Below are 22,152 nucleotides of genomic sequence, written 5' to 3'. Positions count from 1 at the left end.
TGGAAATCTCCTCCCCACTGGATGTGACAAGCTGCCAAGTATGCAGCAGTACCTCTCACCTCCTTCTTAGGATGTCTTAGCAGATTAGTCAGATAACCCACAAGAGGCAGCCACCTGCCTGTTCTCTAGGCACATCCGAGAACCATACCCCTAGACCAACTTTCACTTTCCGGGTCAGGTTGCAGCAGTTGAATGATCAGCAAAGATGCCTAGATGCTCTCCTCCTGTTCTTCTTAGGGGATCACAAGGCATTTTGAGAACAAAGTGGATATGCAGCACTTTCACTATGCTCCTGGCGCCTATTGAAGTCTCCTCACAAGAGGACATGCCTAGCGTACCTCCCAACTGACACCTTCTAAACATAGATGCAGCAGTTCCACTCTGAACCCCTTCTTGCAAGGTTTAGATTCTCAACAGTTCCAAGCTTCTAAGATTAGTTAGATAACCCACAAGAGGTATTCACCTTCCAGACCTTAGGGCTCGTCCGGGATTTGAACCCGGGACCTCTCGCACCCAAAGCGAGAATCATACCCCTAGACCAACGAGCCACAGAAAGCCTTAAACATGCACAGAAAGCCTTAAACATGCGATTGCAGCTGGATGAAATTTACACAGTGTACCTTTTTTCCCAGCAACCATTGTTGGATCCATCCATCTATCCATCCGTCTATTTGCCTTTACTGTCCAGGTCAGGTTGCAGCGGTTGCATGCTCAGTAAAAATGCCCAGATGCTTTCCTCCCCTGGCTCCTGCTCTTCTTAGGGGATAACGAGGCATTTCGATAAGACAGTGAATATGCAGCACTTTAAGCATGTTCCTGGCATCTACTGAAGTCTCTTCCCAAGAAATCGTGCCCAGCATATCTCTCACCTTCAAAACATAAATGCAGCAGTTCCACTGTGAACCCCTTTGTAGGAAGTATTACCTTCTCAACAGTTCCAACCTTCCAAGATTAGTCAGATAATCCACAAGACGTATTCACCTTTCAGCCCTCTGGGCTCGTCCGGGATTTGAACCCGGGACCTCTCGCACCCGAAGCGAGAATCATTCCCCTAGACCAACGAGCCATGGAAAGAGTTGCTATGCAATTGCAGCTGGGTGATATGTAGACAGTGTACCTTTTGCCCAGCAACCACTGGTTGATCCATCCATCAATCTGTCTGTCTATTTGCCTTTACTTTCCAGGTCAGGTTGCAGCGGTTGCATGCTCAGCAAAAATGCCTAAATGCTCTCCTCCACCTGTTCTTCATAGGGGATCACGAGGCATTTTGAGAACAAAGCGGATATGTAGCACTTTCAGTATGCTCCTGGCATCTATTGAAGTCTCCTCCCAAGAGGACGTTCCCAGCATACCTCCCACCTTCAAAACATAGATACAGCAGTTCCACTCTGAGCCCCTTCTTAGGATGTATTAGCTTCTCAACAGTTCCAACCTTCGCCAGATTAGCCAGATAACCCACATAACCCACAAGAGGTATTCACCTTCCAGACCTCAGGGCTCGTCCGGGATTTGAACCCGGGACCTCTCGCACCCTAAGCGAGAATCATACCCCTAGACCAACGAGCCACAGAAAGCATTAGCCATGTGATTGCAGCTGCATGAAATTTACGCAGTATACCTTTTTTCCCAGCAACCATTGTTGGATCCATCCATCTATCCGTCTATTTGCCTTTACTGTCCAGGTCAGGTTGCATCGTTTGCATACTCAGCAAAAATGCCTAGATGCTTTCCTCTCCTGCTCCTCTTAGGGGATCACGAGGCATTTTGGAAACAAAGTGGATATTCAGCACTTTCAGTATGCTCCTGTCGTCTACTGAAGTCCCCCCACAAGAGGACGTGCCAAGCATACCTCCCAACTGACACCTTCAAAATAAAGGTGCAGTTCAACTCTTCCTTAGGATGTCTTAGCTTCTCAACAGTTACAAGCTTGCAAGTTTAGTCAGATTACCCACAGGAGGTGGCCACATTGCTGCCCTCTGGGCTCGTCCGGGATTTGAACCCGAGACCTCTCGCACCCTAAGCGAGAATCATACTCCTAGACCAACGAGCCACGGAAAGCGTGACCACGCGATTGCAGCTGGATGAAATTTAGGGCGTGTACCTTTTTTTCCCAGCAACCACTGGTTGATCCATCCATCTGTCTGTCTATTTGTCTTCGCTTTCCAGGTCAGGTTGCAGCAGTTGCATGCTCAGCAAAAATGCTGAGATTCTCTCCTACTCCTGTTCTTCGCAGGGGATCACGAGGCACTTCGAGAACAAAGCAGATGTGTAGCACTTTCAGCATGCTCCTGGTTTCTCCTGGTGTCTACTGAAGTCTCCTCCCAAGAGGACGTGCCCAGTATACCTCCCACCTTCAAAATGTAGGTTCAGCTGTTGCACTCTCAACTCCTTCTTAGGACGTCTAAGCTTCTCAACAGTTCAAACATTGCAAGATTACTCAGATAACCCACGAGAGTCAGCCCAATTACCGCGTTCTGGGCTCGTCCGGGATTTGAACCCGGGACCTCTTCACTTTCCAGGTCAGGTTGCAGCGGATGCATGCTCAGCAAAAACACCAAAATGCTCTCTTCCCCTGCTCCTCTTAGTGGATCTCAAGGCATGTCAAGAACAGAGCGGATACGCAGCTATTTCACTATGCTCCTGTTACCCATGGAAATCTCCTCCCCACTGGATGTGACAAGCTGCCAAGTATGCAGCAGTACCTCTCACCTCCTTCTTAGGATGTCTTAGCAGATTAGTCAGATAACCCACAAGAGGCAGCCACCTGCCTGTTCTCTAGGCACATCCGAGAACCATACCCCTAGACCAACTTTCACTTTCCGGGTCAGGTTGCAGTTGATCAGCAAAGATGCCTAGATGCTCTCCTCCTGTTCTTCTTAGGGGATCACAAGGCATTTTGAGAACAAAGTGGATATGCAGCACTTTCACTATGCTCCTGGCGCCTATTGAAGTCTCCTCACAAGAGGACATGCCTAGCGTACCTCCCAACTGACACCTTCTAAACATAGATGCAGCAGTTCCACTCTGAACCCCTTCTTGCAAGGTTTAGATTCTCAACAGTTCCAAGCTTCTAAGATTAGTTAGATAACCCACAAGAGGTATTCACCTTCCAGACCTTAGGGCTCGTCCGGGATTTGAACCCGGGACCTCTCGCACCCAAAGCGAGAATCATACCCCTAGACCAACGAGCCACAGAAGGACTTAAACATGCACAGAAAGCCTTAAACATGCGATTGCAGCTGGATGAAATTTACACAGTGTACCTTTTTTCCCAGCAACCATTGTTGGATCCATCCATCTATCCGTCCGTCTATTTGCCTTTACTGTCCAGGTCAGGTTGCAGCGGTTGCATGCTCAGTAAAAATGCCCAGATGCTTTCCTCCCCTGGCTCCTGCTCTTCTTAGGGGATAACGAGGCATTTCGATAAGACAGTGAATATGCAGCACTTTCAGCATGTTCCTGGCATCTACTGAAGTCTCTTCCCAAGAAATCGTGCCCAGCATATCTCTCACCTTCAAAACATAAATGCAGCAGTTCCACTGTGAACCCCTTTGTAGGAAGTATTACCTTCTCAACAGTTCCAACCTTCCAAGATTAGTCAGATAATCCACAAGACACATTCACCTTTCAGCCCTCTGGGCTCGTCCGGGATTTGAACCCGGGACCTCTCGCACCCGAAGCGAGAATCATTCCCCTAGACCAACGAGCCATGGAAAGAGTTGCTATGCAATTGCAGCTGGGTGATATGTAGACAGTGTACCTTTTGCCCAGCAACCACTGGTTGATCCATCCATCAATCTGTCTGTCTATTTGCCTTTACTTTCCAGGTCAGGTTGCAGCGGTTGCATGCTCAGCAAAAATGCCTAAATGCTCTCCTCCACCTGTTCTTCATAGGGGATCACGAGGCATTTTGAGAACAAAGCGGATATGTAGCACTTTCAGTATGCTCCTGGCGTCTATTGAAGTCTCCTCCCAAGAGGACGTTCCCAGCATACCTCCCACCTTCAAAACATAGATACAGCAGTTCCACTCTGAGCCCCTTCTTAGGATGTATTAGCTTCTCAACAGTTCCAACCTTCACCAGATTAGCCAGATAACCCACAAGAGGTATTCACCTTCCAGACCTCAGGGCTCGTCCGGGATTTGAACCCAGGACCTCTCGCACCCTAAGCGAGAATCATACCCCTAGACCAACGAGCCACAGAAAGCGTTAACCATGTGATTGCAGCTGCATGAAATTTACGCAGTATAACTTTTTTTCCCAGCAACCATTGTTGGATCCATCCATCTATCCATCCGTCTATTTGCCTTTACTGTCCAGGTCAGGTTGCAGCGGTTGCATGCTCAGTAAAAATGCCCAGATGCTTTCCTCCCCTGGCTCCTGCTCTTCTTAGGGGATAACGAGGCATTTCGATAAGACAGTGAATATGCAGCACTTTCAGCATGTTCCTGGCATCTACTGAAGTCTCTTCCCAAGAAATCGTGCCCAGCATATCTCTCACCTTCAAAACATAAATGCAGCAGTTCCACTGTGAACCCCTTTGTAGGAAGTATTACCTTTTCAACAGTTCCAACCTTCCAAGATTAGTCAGATAATCCACAAGACGTATTCACCTTTCAGCCCTCTGGGCTCGTCCGGGATTTGAACCCAGGACCTCTCGCACCCGAAGCGAGAATCATTCCCCTAGACCAACGAGCCATGGAAAGAGTTGCTATGCAATTGCAGCTGGGTGATATGTAGACAGTGTACCTTTTGCCCAGCAACCACTGGTTGATCCATCCATCTGTCTGTCTATTTGTCTTCGCTTTCCAGGTCAGGTTGCAGCGGTTGCATGCTCAGCAAAAATGCCTAAATGCTCTCCTCCACCTGTTCTTCATAGGGGATCACGAGGCATTTTGAGAACAAAGCGGATATGTAGCACTTTCAGTATGCTCCTGGCGTCTATTGAAGTCTCCTCCCAAGAGGACGTTCCCAGCATACCTCCCACCTTCAAAACATAGATACAGCAGTTCCACTCTGAGCCCCTTCTTAGGATGTATTAGCTTCTCAACAGTTCCAACCTTCGCCAGATTAGCCAGATAACCCACAAGAGGTATTCACCTTCCAGACCTCAGGGCTCGTCCGGGATTTGAACCCGGGACCTCTCGCACCCGAAGCGAGAATCATTCCCCTAGACCAACGAGCCATGGAAAGAGTTGCTATGCAATTGCAGCTGGGTGATATGTAGACAGTGTACCTTTTGCCCAGCAACTACTGGTTGATCCATCCATCAATCTGTCTGTCTATTTGCCTTTACTTTCCAGGTCAGGTTGCAGCGGTTGCATGCTCAGCAAAAATGCCTAAATGCTCTCCTACTCCTGTTCTTCGCAGGGGATCACGAGGCACTTCGAGAACAAAGCAGATGTGTAGCAATTTCAGCATGCTCCTGGTTTCTCCTGGTGTCTACTGAAGTCTCCTCCCAAGAGGACGTGCCCAGTATACCTCCCACCTTCAAAATGTAGGTTCAGCTGTTGCACTCTCAACTCCTTCTTAGGACGTCTAAGCTTCTCAACAGTTCAAACATTGCAAGATTACTCAGATAACCCACGAGAGTCAGCCCAATTACTGCGTTCTGGGCTCGTCCGGGATTTGAACCCGGGACCTCTCGCACCCAAAGCGAGAATCATACCCCTAGACCAACGAGCCACTAAAAGAATGCCATATGGGATTTCCCCTGCTGCGAATGCTGTTCAGGTCTGTGACTGACGTAAAAGTAATCTTCAACGTGTGGGTTTTTCCTTGACTCTTTCTGTGCCTTCACTGTTGGATTCAGCTTTGTGATAATTGTCTGGAAATCAGAAAAAAATGTGGCAGCATTAATATAGGGTTCATCCAGCCCCTTGTTTTTACTTTGTCCAAGTGCAGTGTCTTTGTTGGTCAATAGCGCACACTGCACAAAAGGTTCCACCAAGACTCAAACTTGGATCACTGGATTCAGAGTAGACAGTGTTGACCATTACACCATTGAAACCTGTTCACACACTCACACTGTTCACACCCCTTTGACAATGCATGACCAGTATTAAAATGGGTTAAATAGTGAGTGCCCCATCCCACAGGGGTTGCCAAGTATGTAAACCTAAATTTGGCTGATTTTGAATACATCAAAATCCCTGGTTTTATAGCACAAAGACACTGTGCAGATATTTGTCAGCGCACACACAACAAATGCACTGAACACTTCAAAGTATACAGCAATTTTTATATGATGTGCGCTCATTTCGGTTTTGAACCTGGGATCTTTTGTACCTTAATTGAGAATCATACCCTTAGACCAACCAGCCAAGGAAAACTTCAACCATGTGAGTGCAGCTGGGTGAAATTTACACAGTGTACTATTTCTCAGCAAATGATGAAGCAATTAGTGAGGATACACAAGAGCAGCCTTCACTGAAGTCTTTTACCTGACCTGCCCCCTTATTGGATATCAGTTACTGATTTGATGCTGCAGCTGATCGGACTGATCTGATAAATCACAACATCAGTGCAGTTTCATACTGGAGTTGAGACAGATAACAGACAGATAACAGATAACTCTCTAAACTCTAAAGTTTTTTTCTTTTCATGATCTGTTTTTCCACCATTAACTTTTATTATGGATAAAATTAAAGTAAGGGAGAATCTGTTTGTTGTCAAGAAACACTTTTTAAACACATTTGTATTCTATATCATTTATTGTCCTTTCCATTCACTTTCCTTTCATCAGTCACATGTGAGGCTGAAAATTCCTGAGCGTCAGGTTTGATATGAGTTACATAATTTCCATTTTCCCTGAAACATTTAGCCTAATAAATAATTTCCAGTGTTCAAAAGACACCCTAATCCTATTCTGAGTTATCAAATCAGAATCAGAATATCAATAAATACAGACACAAATAATGAATAAATAATATAAACCCCCTCTGCCAGCAAAAATGGTTCATGTGTCTATGAGCAGAATACACTACACAGTATAAATACAGAATGCAGGTTTTTATTCATGTGCAGGTGTTTGTTAAAGAGGTAACAGGCTGCAGAGAGAACACACTGCTGCTCTGGCAGTAATAACTGTGCACCTAAGTGTTAACACAGTGCACATCTGTGCAGACACTGTTAAAGCTGAATGACAGCTGATCCAGCTGTGACAGCTGTCGCTGTCATCAGAAACGGATGTTGCTTCACAATACGCTTCAGAGGAAAGGACGTCTCATTTCTCTTAAAATATATTTCCTCATTTCCACTCTCCTTGCATGGTTTCCTTGTGTTTCTCCACGCATTTTCAGTGGGATGGACTAAGACGCAAGGAAAAGACACAAGTAAGGGAAACGTGGATGCAATTAAGAGACTTCAGATGTACCCATGGTTTGGAAACCCAGGGTCTTTATGAACAACAGGCAGGTGTCTTATATTCTCCTGTCTGAAAAAGAATGAAACAGAGAAGAGGGCGTTCAGTGCTCTGGCTGAGGTGGAATATCGCTGTCAAAGCAGTAAAAAACTAGATTTTGTCAGACAGGCAAAGAGAAAGAAAGTTCAGTGGAAAAGAAGTGAGTGGACATCTGGCCGCGTGAGTGAGTAAAGTGGTGCTAGTCTGTTCCTGGGGAATTTAATTAAAAAATAAAAACAGATTTTCCTGCCCCATAGAACAAATTCATCACAGTTTATCTGCAGGATATTGAACTCGTGCCTCATTTTTATAAAACATACTATTTCTAAGCAGGTTTTTGAGTCTGTAGAGTATTCACAATGGTAAAAGTATACTTAAAAAACTAAAAAACATATTTGATATTTGATATTTGAGTGTGCTGTAGATGAACATAAAGGAAATTGAGGTGTTTTCTGTGAAGGTATATCAGTGCCAAAATATGCAAGCACAAATGAAGTCCATGATGTAGAGTAGCCGCACACACAACTCAAACAGCCACACACGCATATTTTTGTGAGCGTTTTCACAGCACTAGCACACAGAATATTTCTGCTTGCATGAGCAATATTGTTGCCTGCAAGGAGATGACCATGCTTTGAGAACACACAGAATCCAAAGGAGCATGTGAATTTTACCTCAAAGCGCACAACTACTATCATTGCTCTCCTGCTTGCAGAACTTTCACCTGCTCACTCACGAGTGATTTTTTTTCTTGGTAGTAAGTGGACCCAGTCACCATTGTATCCCAGAATATAATTTGTTACAGTCCTCGTCTTTTATGATTCATCAGTGCAAGTAAACAAGATAGGACGAAGAAACACTGTAACCTGTCACTGCATGTTCTAATTCAACCGCAGATGTGAGTTCACCATCTTGGAAAGCTAGGCATGGCAACACCACTTGGACAAACCACATAGACCAGTTCTATATGAAAAGTGCCCCAAGATAACTTCTGTTGTGACTTGGCACTATATAAATAAAATTATCTTGACTTGACTTGACTTATATGTATGCAAAATCTTACACAGAGCAATGTACTTGAATGTGTTTGTCTGAGCTCTGGCTTTTGTTTCTTCCATCGATGACATTAATTTGATAAAACACTGGTAATTTGTTTTTTTATGTAGATCCTGCAGTTATTTTCATATTGTTAATTTTGGTAAAATGTCAGTGTATGAAAAGATATTGAATACATTGAGATAAAACAGAAATATTATTTCAACAAGCACAGGCTTACCTCATGGAACTTTTTATCTGTTTTCAGCATTCTAAATGTATTGTAGGACATTTTAACAGCATGTGAGTTATTACATAAACATGTTTGGTTCATGTTTAAATTCTTTGGCAAAATACAAAACTGAACTCATTCAGTAAAGTATTTAATGTGTCTGTCTGAGCTCTGTCTTTTGTTTCTTCCATCTTTGACATTAATTTGATAACATACTGGGACTTAGATCCTGTAGTAGTTTTTACATCGTTTATCTTGGTTAAACTGTTTGGTTCACGTTGAGGATGGAAGTCATAAAAGTAAAGTTATATAAAAAAAAGTTGAAAGTTATAAAAGTAGTGTTAAAAAATGAAATTATACAAACTTTCATTGTCTACTTGAGCATTCATTCTGAAAAAACTTATGAGCTATTTAATGCATTACCATAATTATACAGAAGAACCAATAAACTCATTTTCCTAGCTGTATTTTTGTCATTTTGTAGGTGCTACAAATAATACTGATAGCGCCTTTATACCCCTTGTAATGGCCTTTGCTCAACTATTGTGTTATCTCTCCCTGTGTGTGGTCTGTAAACCTATTGATAGGGGCAAGTTTATGTACATGTATGTGTTTGTATTCTGACTCACACACACACACACACACACACACACACACACACACACACACACACACCACCATATGTATATATATATATATATATATATATATATATTATAATAATATATTATCTGGTGTCAACAATTGACAGGCCCCCATGTAGGTAACAAGGATACTGTAGTGCTGAAATAAATATTGAATGGATAATGTAATAGGTCAGGGCCGAATTATACTATGCTGCCTTTTATACCTGTTGGCATAAACTGTCACTCAGTTTGGTGTTTAAGAATAAGTTCAAAAGCAGATGATCTAAGAGAAGCACAGCTTCTGTTTTCAACACTGACTGTTGTCAACTGCCCCAGGAGTATATGAGAATGCTTTTGTTTTGTCATGTAATGTATGTTTTCTTTTACAGCATTAAATAAAACCTAATGTGATGTAAGGAAAAGGTCTTCACTTGTATGTGGACTCATTACTCTGGAATTCTTTCACATATACTGCATGTTCATCTAATAATGAGTAATGCTACAGTAAATCAGAGGCATGCATACCAGAGTTAAATAAAGAATATTCACTTGCACAAAAATAGGCAAAACTACAACCAACCCCTGGCTACATTCACCATGGGGAAAAACAACTGAGGAAGTCCATCAGGTGGAAAGGCTGGGATAAAGCAAATCCTTGGAATCGATGGAAGAGGAAGGAGGAGGAAGAGCTGTGACAAAACTGACAAGCCTGATGGCTACCCATGTATGTAATAAATAAATAAATAAATAAAAAAGAGTGCACATCAAACTTCACTAAGTATAAAAACTTTGGTATATTTTTTGCTGCCAAAACTTTGGTGGGAAATCCAAATCCAGCATCACCCTACTGGATTTGGACTTTCAGACACAGGGCATCATTTTACAGGGGGGTGAAATGAACTCTGTCATGCAAAAAATGGCCAGGAGCTTTATCTAAATATCTATAATGCTTCCACCAATAGACAAAACAAAGGTAGCCATCACACTGTTAATAAAGTGCTTTGTACATCTTCTTGGGATGGGCAGACCTCCATTGGCATAGCTGGGTGATGGCAGAAACAATGATTTTTATCTGAGCTTAACACTTGATGTTCCTGAGATCATGTCCTCCACAGTGGATCAACAGGACATCTGACACAGGTCTTCCTACAAGGCACCAATGAAAGAAGAGGAGGAGGTTTCTCCAAACCATGCCACACCAGCCAAACCACTGGACCAGCGCATTCAGACCAAGATTGGCCCCGATGGTCTCCCTCGCTCATTTTTCCCTACAGCAAATGTAGCTGTCATCAGTAATGTAGATTTTTAGGTTTGGGGTTGATTGTAAAATGAAAAGAAAACAATATGAAACTCTATGAAACCTTGTGCCGATGTGTTATTAAATTTAACATATTTTATTAAACATTGCTATGTTATTTTTTCATATTTTACCAGGCTGTAGTGTGCTCTGTCAGTGTATAATGGATGTAAAAATCAGTTACTTTATATCATTCTCAAATGAAAAAAAGTCTTATGCTGAAATCACAATAGGTGATATTGATGTTATTGATGCTTAAACTTGGCCTCTATGGAGGATATCAATCTGGTTGATGGCATTTTTGTTTGTCTAAAATGAGGATAACAAAAATAAAACAATGATTAACTATCCATTCAAAGCAGAGGTGTGATGCATTGCTAACTACCAGTTGCTAATATATTTAATGCATGTGCTAACCAAGCTAAAGCATAGTCTGTAGCATAGCGTGTATGAGCTAAAGACAGATTTGGCTGTGAAAGTGTATTGTGTAATTTCAATACTAATGAAAATTATGTTACTTTCATTTTTAGATATATATATAGTATGTTAAGATGTGTGACTTTTTAAATACGACTACTTGGTTAGTTGTTGTCTTTACCTCATTTTAACAAGCCTTCAGTTGTAGTACAACCAGTGGGAAAGCTGAAGGTCAAAAGCCAGGGCTTCAACCTGCTCTGAATGCTTTGTTTGCCATGTTTTTTTCTATCTTGCTGACAAACTGACATCGGCACGTTGCACATGCCCATAAACGTCTGTTCCGTTGCCTTGGTTGTCATGGTTGTTGCTAAAGTTTTTCCATATGTTGTTTGCGTCATCTACTCTCATATTTCGGATTGGATTTCATCTTGAACATGTATGGATGGATTTGAGAAGCTGACATTTTGAGTAAAGAATGAGAAAAAGTAATGCAATCCTGCCACTATACTATAGTTTGTTTCATGATTTGTCGACAAAGCTTCCGCAGTCGGCCAAGACACAGCTTCCGAGAGCTGACCAATCAAAGCAGAGTGGGTTCATCGAGAGGGGGGGCCTTAAAGAGATGTAAATCATGTAAAGCTTTTCAGTAGAGCCCTAGAATATAAATATAGACCTGGAAATGTAAATGAAATGTCCCCTTTAGGAAAGACTTTATGCACCATCTTAGTGATGGATTTCTGTTTAGCTGGTGCAACAAAGTCTTGTGTAGGAGTTTGAGCCTTCACAGCAGTTTCGGCACAAGCTAAGTAAAAATAATGAGCTACATGGGTTTTCCCTCTACCAGCCATCGCAGCTACTGCAATCAGAACCTCATCACAGTTTAACAGAACTTTATCCATAAAATTTAAGTCCACCACTTAGATTTATATCAGTCACTAGGTGAACAAACAAAGGGAAAGCGCAGGAGAAGCACTCTGCTACAAGAAAGAAAAATGTGTCCACTATAATATCTAATGTCTAATATCTCATCTCAGTCGCTTATACAATTCTTTGTGCATAAGAGTAAACACTTTCACAGAAAAGAGACAAAAGTTAGATGAGAAGCAGAGGAGGAAATCTGGCCGGTGGGTGTTCAGAAGCCTCTGTTTTGTAAAAACTGACATCTGTGTTCATGTGTGTAAAAGCATCCTTCCAGTGTTTACTGAGGCCATTTTGGCTTGTTGCCCCCGGCTACCAGTCAAGTGATGATCTCATCCTACCTTGCTCTCTGGATCAGAGAAAGCCTCCATGTCCCACAATCCAACATTCCTCAGGTTTGTTTCCACACCATTGAGCAACCGAACCATGACTATTTATCTGTATGACTGACTACCTGCCACTTTTACCTTTTCACAGTTTAAATATGAACTCTAAAACTAAACTGACTTTTCAAATCTTAATATTTTTGGCCACTGTTAACACAATACTCTTCCCCCTGTCCTGACACCACAGGAAATCCCTTTTCAAAGAAGGTTTTCTCTTTGTGTCCTCCTTAGACCAACATCCATCTATGCAGACATCCAGCTGCATCTGATGGTCTCAGCTGTATCAACAGCAGCTCAGCAGGCTGCAATTATCACTTAGCAGAACAGAGAGCTGAATCCTGATGTCAAAACATCATTAAAACACAAGGGGAGCAAAACCTCATGGTGCCTTAAGAGTGTGGAGCCCGAAAGTGTTGAATACTGAAAAGAAAGAAGACATCATGAAATAAAAACTAACATGAAATAGAAGCGTCAAATTAGTCATCAATGTCAACTTTTGACTTTTGAAAAACGTTTACAGAAACAATGTCCTGAATCTCATCAATCAAAATATCTTAACTCTGTTCGACCTGCTGTTAAAGTAAAATTAAATATTCGCAGACATCAGTTAGCCTACTACCTCTCAAAAATCTCTGATCTGTTCTGATTTTAAGTGCTACCAGCCATAGTGTACAAGCAGATGTCATTTATTTCTGTCAGATACTCTATGTCATAGTGGAACAAACCTCCTCATTTCATGGCTCTGGTTCCTGACTAAATTGGGTCCATCTCGTTACTTACCCATTCAAAGCACATTTCTCCGTTTCAACTGATTTTATTATTCACTCTAATCACCAGCAATGCTCGATCCATCTCATGCATCATTAACAGTACGTTTCCAAATGATGAGCGTATAGCTCTGCCCATTACTGTACATTAAATAAGTCAGCACATGGCAGCCACGTCACTTGTGTCCGTGTTATTTTATTTTCTGCAGCAGCTCCAGCAACTGTGACCACTTCCCCGTTTCATCTCATCGCAGGGCTGCTCCATCATACCTAATCATTTTCTGAAAACAAAACCACATCTGCCTTATATTAATTTTCAATTCATTTTCAATTAATATAAGGCAATAACTTAATTTACCTAAAGTTACTTTAACATTGGTTGAACAGAATGACCCAAATACTCCAACGATTTTCCCAAACTTACTTTCTGTCCCATAAAAAGGCACCAGAGTTACTGAACATTCAGACTGAAAACAGCATGTTATTTCGGGTATTGGGTCCAATTTGAGTAATGGATCCATGAGTTTTAAGTCTAAGACCCTAACCCCATATGTGAAATACAAACATTATTTATAACTAGTTAGTCGACAGCAGTTTGCATCCTCCAAGGTATTTTTGATAACAGGTGTTAACTGTCTGCCGGCAAAACCAATGTTTAGATCCAGCATTTCCATAAACTGTGCCCAGCTTTTCAGAAACAGAACTACAAACCCACTGTTCTCTTCTTTGTTATACAAGCTGTATGCTACATCCACTGTAGAAATACTGGATTTCAACGTTGATTTCACCCCGCAGCAAAGATGTTCTCATCTTGGGTGGACAGTGAACACCTGTGTGATCCTGAAAATACCTTGAAAGATGCAAACCGCTGCCGGATAACATGTAAAAAGTAACGTTAGCACTGGGACACCTGTGTGACTGAGTCACGGAGTATACTGAGATAAATAAAGTGGAGTCTAAAGTACAATATTTCCCTCTGAATTGTGGAGTAGTAGTATAAAGTTCAACAAAATGGCAATAATTGCCATTATAATTCTTGCTAATAAGACTGCATAAATAAGTTCTCCACAAACTGAAGTGGCTCACCATTAATTAAAACTTGTTCTAGAGGCGCTGATGTGTCAAATTAGTATAAAATTAAAGGACCTGTAAAAGAATAATAATTACCCAGTCATTTTATGTTTTGTTGCAATGATTGGAGGTTAAACAGCAGACAAAACAGTTGAAATGTGCAGTTCATGTTACAAATTAATCTCCTGGAAGATGTGTGCTTGCAATTATTTGATTGGCCAGCACAGTGTCTTGCTGGATTAAGTTACGCTTTGTTGCAGAAAAAGTTCAGCCAAGTGAAAGCTACATTTTTGGCCAGAAAACTGTGTTTTTCTGTTGCGTTTTTTCCTAGATTTAAGAAAAATTAAACTGAGGTTTACAATGGACAGATTGGCTAGTCCTTTTAACATTTGTCTTCCAAATGTCAAGTCCAAATAATTTATAATCATCTTAAAAAATGTCTTACACACAGAAACCTTGCTCAGTGAGTCAGGTGCCAAATTTTAGTAATGCTAGTGGCATTGCAATGTTGGTCTGTTGGTCCAAACTGAAATATCTCAACACCTATTGAAATCATTGCCATGAAATTTGGTACAAAACATGCATGTTTGCCAGAGGATGACTAATGACTTTGTTGATCCTCTGACTTTTCCTCTAACGTCACCAGCACTATGAGTTTTCACTCATCACAAAATTTTGTACAGGCAGTCCAACAGAACAGGGTCTTGGCAAGAAGTTGTGTTTACATTTGCCCCGCTCCTATGCAGACACATTAATTAAAGCCCTTGTCTGTCCACACACAAGTTTTAATTATTCTGGTTGATTAGACCAGTGTCTTCTTCTAAATCTTCTGTATTTAAAGAAATCCAATAAATTAGTACATTTTTCAGAAACAATATTATTGCAACTCTGTGTACGTTCATATATTGTTAGCATGTTGCTGCTGCTGTTCATTACCTTCTTTTTGCAATCCACATGCCATCTGGACAGCTGCGCCCTCTGGTGGTGACACTGATACACATTTTCAACTTGACGAAACCTCTTTTGCAAACCATGAGGTAAACAGAGAGAGAGAGAGGGATCCTTTCACCTGGGAACCATTAACCTGCCAGCTGTGTTTCCGAGGGGGAGGGACTTCAGGGGGTGTGCGATCATGTGTCCCCAATAAATGTGTTCCCCCCTCAGCCAGATGTTCAGGTTTGCACTGATGGTTTTTACAGCTGTGAGTGAAATATGCATTGCTAATGTAACACAGGAATGACTGGTGTGTGTGTGTGTGTGTGTGTGTGTGTGTGTGTGTGTGTTTAGTCCTCTACAGTCTCATATAGACTTTTTTTCTGCCAATAAGTGTCACTCACATGCACACAAACACACAAATTGTGCGTATTCTTGTTTTCTTTTTTAAAAGTTACTTGCATCACATTGACAGTTACAGCATTACATGTATTTATGAAGCTTTTTGTCAACATGTATTACTCAACAGCTAAAATAATTCGTCAATTAATCTTGTCAATCAACAGCAGTTTAATTGTCAAGTATTTGTTTAAGTCATTTATCGAGCACAAGTGTCAAACATTCTCTGGTTACAGATTCTAACAAATGAGGATTTGCTGCTTTTCTCTGTTTGATGTGATTGTATTTACACTTCCCAGGGATCTCATCTCTGTTATGCATCTCAAATAAACATTCATAAATTAACATGAATAAATCTGCTTCGAAATCATAGAAAAAAGACGTTCCTAATAACTTCAGAACTTGTCTGAGAATCACTGTGTTTTTTAAGTTTTCTTCAGTATCAAAGTAATCCAGTGACTGTTGTCTGTACATCCATGACTACAATGCAAACAGGGGCTGCTAACAGCTAATTTGGCAGACTTTTAATGGCCAAAATGCCAAAATGTAAATAAATATAAGCTTTAAAAAAAAGGGTTGTAGCCAACAGCCAACTCACTGTATCCTTGGCAATGTTAGACTTCCTATATACAACCCCCAAAGCATTATTGGAACTGTATATCCAAAACTGAGAGTATGATTATCCCCCAAATAAAAGTAAAAAAAAAAAAAACAATCGACAAAATAATATATTCAATTCAAATAATATGAACGTTTTTCAATATTTTTTACCAATGCTCAGAATCTTATATTCCTGAAACGCTGACACTCACTTCTATCCACATATTTTCCCTGTGTTGAAAACCAGTGGACACACAGACAAAAAAACTCTGATCTGAAGGAAACTTTCTCATTCAAGTGAATGGGAAGGTGTGTCCAAACTTTTGGCTGGTAGTGCGTATGGTTTTTTCTATCTGACTTGTTTCAGAAACTCTGAACTTTTCTGGGTCACATGGCCTTCATGTAATTCTACGAATTCTTTGAAATGATGACACACTGCCTTGCTTAAGGGCTGCTGGGCAGTACTTGTCCATGGAGGGGGAATGTGTCCCTCAGCGCTGGTTTCACACCGTCACAGACCATTTGAATGGAAGAAGAAGAAAAATTTATCAGGTCATAAATCCATGTTTTTATTTTAAATTCTCTTGACAGGACAGAGTGCCATTTGGCCTGCAGTCGAGATGTGTCAAAACAGGAAGCAGGTTCAGATGGTGATGCATCTGCAGCTGAAGCGTTGATTCAGTCCCAGCAGGTCAATCCTCCAAAACACACAAAAGGCAACACAGTTAATACACAAACAAACTATTTCACACTTTTATTTCTCTCTGTTGATTTACAGACTAAGAATCTGGTGCCAAGGGCAAAGTCAGTGATCCATATGTCGCCTCCAGTTGATTAACAGGTATTTCAATACTGTCATCCTCTCCAAGGACAGAGATAAGCGGAAGGGTCACACTATGATTAAGAAACAAAGAAAAAATAACTACATAAATTTGTGTTTGTTTACTCATATTTTTGGGCGTATGTAAAATACCAGATAGTGCCTCTCTGGTCTCTGTTGTTTAACCCTTTGTGCCCAAGGGACACAATATGTGCCAAAATTGTACCCCTTAAGAGACAAGGCTGGTGATTTTCTATATTTTTCTTACTGTCACCAAATCTCATGCAGATCCAAAGCCTGATATATCTTATTCTTCTGTGCCGTTGTTGTCAAAAAACTATTAAAAACATGTCAGTGAGTTACACCACTGCACTGGGTGACATGTTCCGTCATTATGAAGAGTTTGTTCATGTTAGTTTATCATATATGTTTAGAAACAGCTCCAAAGACTAATAACAGCAATCACGTTTTCTGTCTCTAGAGTGGTTCTTTGTAAAGCAAATGCCACTGAGCATGTGCGGAAAGATAGTTCAAATTGTAAACAATTACAAATTTTCCATATCTTTTCCACTTGTGTGAAGTTCTCTATACCTGGCTGTGGAAATGTCCGGACCACACAATTGTATATGCAACAGAAATTACACTTTTTCCCTTTAGATCCTGTGTTCTGCTGTCGATGACTAGAGGCGATAAAGAATCCAAGTTTTGGACCTAAAGTTACATCAGTGCTCACAACCGAGACTGAGGTAATGTTAGTGTGGACTGCAGGTCTTTGATAAAACTGGTTACATGAGAAACTTTTCAGCAGTCTTCAAGCAATCTAAGGAAATAAAAAGTCACAGGAGGCACCACACAAGTTTAGTTTCAAGGTGAACGCATCAGGTAAATCCAACAAATCACAAGCAAGAGCATACATGGTTTCCTGCTTCATAGATATTTAACATTTTACTCTAACGTGAGCAGAACTGTCAGTCTATGTTTGTGTCTTTTGTGAATCTCAAATGTTCTCTGAAAGTTAAATATCTTGTTTCCTCTGATCATTACTGTTTGAACCACTTTTTACTCAGAAATAAAAACAAATTTTCTTTGTTAAAAAAAAAAGTCAGCTTCATTTCTTACAATTGGTTTTGGGGATTGGGGATTCAAACCCTGCAGTCACAGCCTGCTCCTCTATCCTCCAGGGTTACCATGACAACCACACACGGGATGAACATAATTAAGGCTACTGTATGGCCAATATTCCTGTCTGGATGTTAATGAAGGCACACTTGTTTGACTCAACTCAACCGAACTCTTAAAAGCAGGAAATTCTTTGCTTCTGGTCAGAGAAATGTGTGTGCATCAATAAATAATATTTAAAATGTAAATCAGCTTTCTTACACCGGACATAAAAGACGCTCTGTGAGCTGTAACCTCAGACAAACTCTCCCTGAGTTCACTCAATACTAGCTTTTCAGGGATAAAAAATAAATAAAAAGGTTGGTTTTCCTATAAAGATTAAAAGGCTTTTGATATTACATGCCAAAATGAAAAAGTAAAGAATAAGTCTTTTGTATCAAATATGACATGACATAAATAAGTGTGAGTTGGCGCATGTTTGTGTCGGGATAAAAGGTGGACGTTTGGAGTATCAGATAATATTTCAGCTCCATGATGAAATCAAACACATGGATCTAACTGTGGTCAGAGGAGAGAGAGAGAGAGAGAGGGCACTGAGAATGCAGAGTAGGAAAATGACGGAAAAAACTATAAGCTCACTGTGGTTAATTATGTTTTCTTAATTTATGGCTGCAGTTTGTTTTGAACATTCTGTGCTTTGTTACCGGGAATTCACACCAGATGTGAGACATCAGTGGTGCGTAAGTGCTACTCAAGTGTTCAATCCAACTAAAACTTGACATATTATGACCTTTTAAAACTGCTCTGGCTAACAGTTGTCTACTTCCTCATTCACCAGGCTTCCCCTTCTGTCTGAAAACACATTGAAAGTTGCACAGACTGTGCTCTCCCTCATTTATCATCTGTGTTCTTGCACTTGTTAGAGCGGGAGAACTTACACCTGCAGCATTTTTATTGGATAAGGGACCTTGGTGACTGCACGTAATGTGCTGCTCATTCAGAGTAACTGAAAACACCTGTGTGCACACGTGCAGTTTAACATTAAAAAATGATATTTGAAGACCTAAACAGCAACACTTTCCAAGTCACTAGTGCTGGAGCAAATCTAGTCAACTAATCAATTGTGTGAATATCTGTGAATCAAAAAAACAAAAAGAATTCAAAATCAATAAGTTAATCAATAGTTTTATCCCCATTTAATGGAATGGAATGGTAATCTTCTACATTTTTCTTATTTTAAACAAATCTCATGTGCAGAGTTAAACAAACAATGAACTGATCTACTAATAAGTATAATGTGTGTATCCAAAGCCTGATATATTTTATTCCTCTGTGCCGAAAGATTTGTTGTACACATAATAAGACTTTGGTACTGCATGTTGTCATTTGGTAATTCACAAATGAAGGGACACACAGGTGTTTTTACAGGTGATACTGTGGTTTCATCTCCTCCACAAGCAATTCTCAAATCCACACCATCCTTTTAATTCTGTATTTATCTTGTTAATTCTTCAGGTACTAAAAAACTGTGCAATAAACATAGCATCAGTTTGGTGCAACAGACTTTGAACATGCTATAATTCCAATAACTTGCACTACTGTCTAATATGGCTGCTACTTATACTTATCTCATCTGCTCAGGTTTAAAGGCTGATTAATGATGGATCGCTTGACACTTTTGATAAGTGTCACATGACAGAAATTATGTATTTTTGACAGAAAAAAGTGTTGCTTGACACTTTCCTTTCATGTCACACAGCTGGAGAATTTTGTTATGTTGCAGATACTGTCATATTTTATTGCGCAATGTGATTGGGTAGTGTTACTAATGTTGCCATGGAGATTGTAGTTTTCACTGCCTTTATGATATTTTGGTCTGTAACCTTAGATAACTTGTAACTTCCTTGTTTAATTAGTCCCGGTTGGGATGACATAATGTAACTAAATAAGCCAGCTGGAGGATAGTGTCTGGTTACCAAGCGACCTACCATAAATCAGCCTTAAGGATTAAAGGTAGAGTCAGTCATTCAGGAGAAAGCTTGCTGATATTTGAACCAAACACCCAAACAAATACACCCCTCCCTTCATGCTCCTTCAGAGGCTCCGCCCCCCAGATTCATAGAAGTGCATTGCCAAGGCAACAACCAAAAGAAAAATATGGCAGAATCCAGAATGATGCGTCAGCTGTAGAGTCTCTCATTTGAGTACAACAGACCATCCACACTCTCCGCCTCTCTGCAGCCTCCCCACTTCTCACTCGACCTGCGTTCAGCGTCTCTGTCGACAGAAGCAGCCATCTGTCAGCTGCAGCTCCCGGGGAACTGAGAGGACAGCAGCAGGACACACTGCCTTCACCAGGCTGACCGACAGCAGAAATTTACTGAACTAAAATAGTTTGCATGTCGGCTCCACGGGAAGAAAGTGACGGTGTTTGTATTTATTGATTCATTGATTCGGTTAATAAGGTGAAAACACATGTACAGCAGGTTATTTGTGTTATTTAAACAGCTTCCTGCTCAGGTTACGCTTGACTAAACCCAACAGAAATAGACTCTGAGTCTAAAAAAACACAGGGGATCTCCGTGAGACTGTCTGGGATTCAGTGCGGATTGATACATCTAGATAGAAGAGCATCTGTTCTATGAGGAAACAATTCAATGGTTGCTGGAGACGGGAAACTGACAAAAAGTGTATTGAACAATCTTTCTCTAGAATCACCGACTCTACCTTTAAAGGACAAGTTAACAATTTTTCAAGTCTGCCTTAAAACAACAGTCAGGTGTGGATTTGTTGCATTTGGATGCTGAAGCTTCATATTAGCTTCAGATAAACTTTTAAATACATTTTTGCACAGAAGGACTGTGGATTTTGTCCCCCATCACTTCCATTGTAAGTGCATTATAAAGGGATCTTCTAATGGTCAGTATGAACAGTAGGAATGATTACAGCAAGAAAAACCTATATGAAATTGTGAACCCGTCCTCTAAGGACTTGACATTTTCATATCAGTGTATTGTCTTGTTTTATTCTTGCTACTTATCTTTATTTTTCACCTTACTGATAATATTGTGTTGTACTTATGTGTAGGCTGCTGTAACAATGCAATTTCCCCTTTAGGGATTAATAAAGTATCGATTCATCTTTTGATCTAAGAACCAATACAATAAATCAGAGTAAATAATATTCAACAATATTGGTATCCATATGTTTTTTTCATGATTTAGTACACAGATGAAGACAGCTAAATAAAAAATAAATCCTACCATAATGACACAAACATGGGGTAGGATTGAATGAATCATTCATGTCATTAGGTGACAGGTACTGACGTCCTTTTCAGGGTTTTTCATCTAAGATTTCCACCTCTCTTTTCCATGGACACTCTCTATCTTTCACAGTTAGAATAAACAACATGAACACAGTTGTTTTTATCTTTTTATTTCTCCATCTAAGATTTTCTGTTTCTGTCAGCATGTTGTTCGTCATTGTCTCTCTCCATCTGTCTGGGAAATATTTCATTAGCAAAGGTTAAATATTTCTCAGAGATGTGACGTGTGGCTGTGGAGCTGGACTGACGCCAGCGATGGGGGCAGCCTTTGTTTTGGCGTAGAAGCGCTCTGGGAAAAGACTTCCTGTGGGCCGACACAGAGATGCTTGTGAAGTTACTCATATGTCACCGAAACACAGGCTGTTGTTGGCAATCTGCAGCGTGAAGACCTTCTCGGCCCACAACTGATGCTCAGCATTTTTGTACGTTTTTAGCCTTTTAGGAAAAACTTGAGTTGGTATTTGTGTCTGATCACTCTAACAGTGTATTATTCTGCATACGGTCTGCAGTATTCACACGAGAGTTGTGTCTGTAAAGAGCAAATTATCCATGATATGGACTCATAAAACATATGAATTTCTCATTTTGTGCATGTTATAGCTTATAGAGTAGAATTTATGAGGGAGAAAGTTAAATAGGGACACTTTCTAATCATATTTCAGTGTGTTTTCTGCAGTTAAGATTACCATTCGTCCTCGACGATAGTATTTAATTCCTCTTAATTACCCTTTTTTCTATGAGTATATGAAAATGCAGACACAAATAGGTCAGAGAGGGAGAAATGGCACATAAAACAGTCAG

General features: G+C 40.6%; 10 non-coding genes across 10 annotated transcripts; all 10 read right to left on the bottom strand.

The window, feature by feature from the left end:
- Window positions 1-476: 476 nt before the first annotated feature.
- On the bottom strand, window positions 477-548 carry trnap-ugg (transfer RNA proline (anticodon UGG)). The gene has a single exon. It is a non-coding gene; the product is annotated as a tRNA-Pro (tRNA).
- Window positions 549-994: 446 nt separating this feature from the next.
- trnap-cgg (transfer RNA proline (anticodon CGG)) lies at window positions 995-1,066 on the bottom strand. The gene has a single exon. It is a non-coding gene; the product is annotated as a tRNA-Pro (tRNA).
- A 428-nt stretch (window positions 1,067-1,494) lies between these two features.
- trnap-agg (transfer RNA proline (anticodon AGG)) lies at window positions 1,495-1,566 on the bottom strand. The gene has a single exon. It is a non-coding gene; the product is annotated as a tRNA-Pro (tRNA).
- Window positions 1,567-1,978: 412 nt separating this feature from the next.
- Window positions 1,979-2,050, bottom strand: trnap-agg (transfer RNA proline (anticodon AGG)). Its single transcript has one exon. It is a non-coding gene; the product is annotated as a tRNA-Pro (tRNA).
- A 1,069-nt stretch (window positions 2,051-3,119) lies between these two features.
- On the bottom strand, window positions 3,120-3,191 carry trnap-ugg (transfer RNA proline (anticodon UGG)). The gene has a single exon. It is a non-coding gene; the product is annotated as a tRNA-Pro (tRNA).
- Window positions 3,192-3,637: 446 nt separating this feature from the next.
- On the bottom strand, window positions 3,638-3,709 carry trnap-cgg (transfer RNA proline (anticodon CGG)). The gene has a single exon. It is a non-coding gene; the product is annotated as a tRNA-Pro (tRNA).
- A 419-nt stretch (window positions 3,710-4,128) lies between these two features.
- Window positions 4,129-4,200, bottom strand: trnap-agg (transfer RNA proline (anticodon AGG)). Its single transcript has one exon. It is a non-coding gene; the product is annotated as a tRNA-Pro (tRNA).
- A 427-nt stretch (window positions 4,201-4,627) lies between these two features.
- Window positions 4,628-4,699, bottom strand: trnap-cgg (transfer RNA proline (anticodon CGG)). The gene has a single exon. It is a non-coding gene; the product is annotated as a tRNA-Pro (tRNA).
- Window positions 4,700-5,114: 415 nt separating this feature from the next.
- trnap-cgg (transfer RNA proline (anticodon CGG)) lies at window positions 5,115-5,186 on the bottom strand. Its single transcript has one exon. It is a non-coding gene; the product is annotated as a tRNA-Pro (tRNA).
- A 428-nt stretch (window positions 5,187-5,614) lies between these two features.
- trnap-ugg (transfer RNA proline (anticodon UGG)) lies at window positions 5,615-5,686 on the bottom strand. Its single transcript has one exon. It is a non-coding gene; the product is annotated as a tRNA-Pro (tRNA).
- Window positions 5,687-22,152: the final 16,466 nt, after the last annotated feature.

This window comes from Thunnus thynnus, chromosome 15 (genome assembly GCF_963924715.1).
Source record: "Thunnus thynnus chromosome 15, fThuThy2.1, whole genome shotgun sequence".
Lineage (NCBI taxonomy): Eukaryota > Metazoa > Chordata > Actinopteri > Scombriformes > Scombridae > Thunnus > Thunnus thynnus.
Note: the sequence above shows the minus strand (reverse complement) of the source record. Positions and strands in the feature narration are given on the sequence as shown.